The following is a 4326-nucleotide window of genomic DNA, read 5'->3' as shown; positions in this document are numbered from 1 at the left end:
TATTACATAGAAATCCATTTCCTTATACAAATACAAACAAACATAAAATAAACTATAGCTACATAGTTTAATAAACTCTAGCTTATTACGAAATTGATAAAAGTAATGAACTTGCACTGCATACATATATATATATATATATATATATATATATATATATATATATATATATATATATATATATATATATATATATATATATATATATATATATATATATATATATATATATATATCTAGAGATAGCTCATCAACCCCTTTTCATAATTACTTCATTTAATCATCATTTTCGTTCCTTAATCTTCACCGGAAACCCACCTTTCATTTTAGAGGTCAAAGCCGCCACAAAAACAGGCTCAACACCATCATCCACCGCAGGAACCACCTTAAACTGCCGTAAAACCCCCGCCACCACTCTCTTCATCTGCAAAAACGCCATATCCTTCCCCAGACAAATCCTGGGACCCGCCTGAAAAACTGGATATATATACGAATCCTTCGCCCTAAACTTCATCTTCTCCGTTGTATCATCCTTCTCCAACCATCTCTCCGGACGGAAGTCCATCCAGTTTTCCCCCCAAATGCTTTCCATTCTTCCCATTGCATACGGATGATAACTCACCATCATACCTTTCTTCACGACGGTCCCGTCCGGTAAAACGTCGTCGGCGCTCGCCTGCTTCGTGTCCACCGGAACTGGAGGGTAGAGCCTCATGCTTTCGCAGAGACTAGCATGAGTATAAACCATATCCTTCACTTCATCGTAAATGGAGGAATCCGATTTCTCTTTGTCTTTGACTTCGTTCACAACCTCACTTTCGATCGCTGGATTCTTGTAAAGTAACCAGAAGAACCACGTCAAAGCCGCCGAGGTTGTGTCTCTTCCGGCGAGTATGAAGCTGATTACAATATCCGTCAGACGTTTTTCATCCAAATGACCGGAGTTCAGAAACCGTGATAACAAATCAACGGGTTCGGTCGTGAGTGATTGTTTCTTTTCGTTCAATATGTTCGTTGTGAACTGACGGATCTCGGCAACTGCTTCTTTAAGTCGTTTCTCGGATCCGATGTTAAAATACCTTTTGAACTTCCAAAACAATGGCGTAATCATACGGAATCTCTCACTGCTAATACGAACAGCATCTTCGAAAGCAACTGCAAATTTAGCTTTTGGCAGCGACGGAGTCAAGTAAGCAGGATCATACCCAAAAGCGATTCTGCAAATATTATCAAGTGCAAATCTTTGAAGAATGTCTTGGAGATCAAGAACCGTATCATTAGCAGCAGCAGTGGTTAATATTGGGATTAAACGTTTGTTGAGTTCATCATCGACGACATTTTCGACGAAATGGCGAAGAGACTTTGTGTTAAATTCATGGCTGGAAAGCTGTCTCTGGAACTTCCATTCGTCCGCATCGACGTTAAAGATTCCATCTCCAAGCAGATCGAAGAGGGTTGACCGGAAAATATCGCCTTTTTGGTATGTTGAGAATTTAGTCTTGAGGATATGCTGAACGTTTGCGGGGTTTCCGGTGAGCACACGGTTTTGAACTAAAGGACGGCGGAGCAAGAAGGTGAAGTTGGGGGAGTTGTGGATAGCTTCGGAGGTCCACTGTGTAAGACCCTGGTCATAGGTGTAGAATGAGACGTAATTGCCGATGAAAGGGTATGATTTGGGTGGTGATTTTTCATCGGCATTGGTATGAAATAGTTTGAAGAAGATGAAGAGTAAAGGAGGAAGAAGAAAGCAAAAGAGAAGTGAAGCTTCCAACATTGTTGTTCACTTTGACGTTTGACCACAGTTTGATGATCGAATGACTAATTGTTAAGGTGTGATATCTATTTATAGTAATTTATTAATGGCAAAAGCTATTCATATTGATACACCCCTCTATTCTTGTCCCCTATTGATTTTATTATTTTTTATATTATAAAAATAGTATTATAAAGTTTATATGAATAACAATAATAACTTAAGATAATAACTTAAGGATATATATATATATATATATATATATATATATATATATATATATATATATATATATATATATATATATATATATATATATATATATATATATATATATATATATATATATATATATATATATTCCATTTCACGTCATTACACCATTAAGGCCGGATAGAGTGGTAGTGGAGAACGGGTACGGGGAGCTTTCCGTCCGGCATCTCTCTCTCTCCCCGATTGATTGTAATTTCTTTTTTCTTTTTTTTCCTTTTTTTTGAAATTGAACCTTTATTGAACGGTTAAAAAGTAATTTTTATTTTATTTTTGGCTGTAACGGCTGATTGTATTTTTTTAAAACCTTTTTCCACTTCTATAAATACATACATATTAAACATCAAACATTATTCACACGACCCTCTATTCTCTCTATTTTCTTCTAAACAAAATGAATCCCGACAATCAAACCCCAACTTCCGATCGAAGGAAAAAAAGTCATGGTTCGAGTATAAACATCCATTCCCGAAACATTTTTGCTATCGATTCATCCCCGCAAGGAGTTTACCGTCCCCAACTCGATGCTCCCATTCAATCCCCACTACAATTCCAATACAAAAATGTTGGACAATATTACCGGATGCAAGTTCCAAATGTTTCGTCGCAAATGTTTTCAAACTTTGTTGTGTTTCCGGATCAACAATCGTCAAATCAACCTCAACCCCAAACTCAAACTCAAACCCAAACCCAACAACAACACCAACTTGTCAATGAGTCGGATGACGCAGAAGAAGAAGAAGACATGGTTCCCGAAACTCAACCAACACCACCACCACAAAGACGTAAAGGGAAAAAACAAGCACGTGAGGGTGTCGCACAACCAGGAAGACAAAAGCCGACAACATAGGTTCCACACAAAGAGCTAGTTTTGGTCAAAGCTTGGGTTGATATTTCTAAATATTCGATTCAGAGAAACGCCCAACCGGGAGACCATTTTTGGTTTCGTATTTTAGAACAATTTCGAAAGGAGCTAGGAAAATGTGACGACTACCGTACGAAACATCAACTTAATTCGAAGTTTCTAGAAATAGCAAAGGGGGTTTCAAAAATAAACGGGTTGTATAACAACCTAAAAACCCAACGAAAGAGCGGCCAAGACGATGAACAAATACTTCAAGAAGCGTTGCAGTTTTACCTTGCGGAAGTAGGAAAACCATTCAAGTGGCACAATTGTTGGAAATTATTGGTCCGATGTCCTAGGTGTAAAAAATACAAGAAGGATTTTATTTTTGGAGTCCAACAATCAAAGCAAATGAAAACGGGCTCTAGTGGTTACACAACCTCCTCTGATGCTCGGGTCGGTCTAGATTTAAATCAGGACGACGAACTCGAGATAGAAGAAATTGTCCGCCCAATGGGTAGAGACAAATCGAAGAGAAAGGGAAAAGGGACTTCTTCGAGCGCATATGATTTCAACATGGACATTGACGAAATGCGGAAGATACCATCATCGTTTGATCGATGTAATCTAAATTTCTCCGAACGTTTGGCTTTCGACAAAGAAAAAGAAGAAACAAGGAAAGGGGAGCGGGTAGGATGACAAGAAATGGAGGACATGAAGTTTTTGATGGAAAACATCGATCATCTCTCGGGACCGGCTCTCGAGCTCGTGATAAAGAATAGGGAAAAAATTTTGAAAAAATATTTTTCGTAGGTTGTTGTTGGTTAATTTGATTTTTAGTTTGTGTGTGTGTGTGTGTGTGTTTTAATTTTTAGTTTCCGAAACACTCTTTATATACGTTATGGTCGAAGAAGGTTGCAGTCTTTGATAATTTTGCAACTTTAATTTTATTTTAACTTTTCGGGGAAAATGCCTCAGGAGGATAACAAATTGTTGAGTTTGTTCTTATTTGATCTCTTTCCTTTTTTGTACTCAATATACCATCGGACTTGTTGTTTGTGTTCACTATAACCCTTTGACCGGCAATCACATGTCAAAAGTCGGTCAAAAGGATTATGGTGAACACAAACAACAATTTCGATGGTATATTGAATACAAAAAAAAAAAAAAAAATTGACATAATGAAAACAAACGCAAGAGTTAGTTATCCTCAAGAGTCATTTTCCCTCCATTCATTCATCATCCATGTTATCACCCACACCTCATTCAACATTTATTCAATCATTATCATTATGTATTCAACTAATCAACTCCTATTAAACTTTCATTATAGATACCCGTACTTAAACATTATTAATATTTATATGTTTATATTAACTAACCTGTTTCTTTTGAATTGTATATTTTTACCTTTTAAATAATATTTAACATATTTAAATAACTAATGTCAATATATATT

General features: G+C 36.6%; 1 pseudogene; it reads right to left on the bottom strand.

Annotated features, from left to right (window-relative positions):
• Positions 1 to 255: 255 nt before the first annotated feature.
• On the bottom strand, positions 256 to 1828 carry LOC145048581 (cytochrome P450 94A1 pseudogene; annotated as a pseudogene).
• Positions 1829 to 4326: the final 2498 nt, after the last annotated feature.

The sequence above is a fragment of the Lactuca saligna genome, chromosome 5 (assembly GCF_052625555.1).
Source record: "Lactuca saligna cultivar CGN05327 chromosome 5, ASM5262555v1, whole genome shotgun sequence".
NCBI lineage: Eukaryota > Viridiplantae > Streptophyta > Magnoliopsida > Asterales > Asteraceae > Lactuca > Lactuca saligna.
The sequence above is the reverse complement of the archived record's forward strand: the minus strand, read 5'-3'. Positions and strand labels throughout refer to the sequence as shown.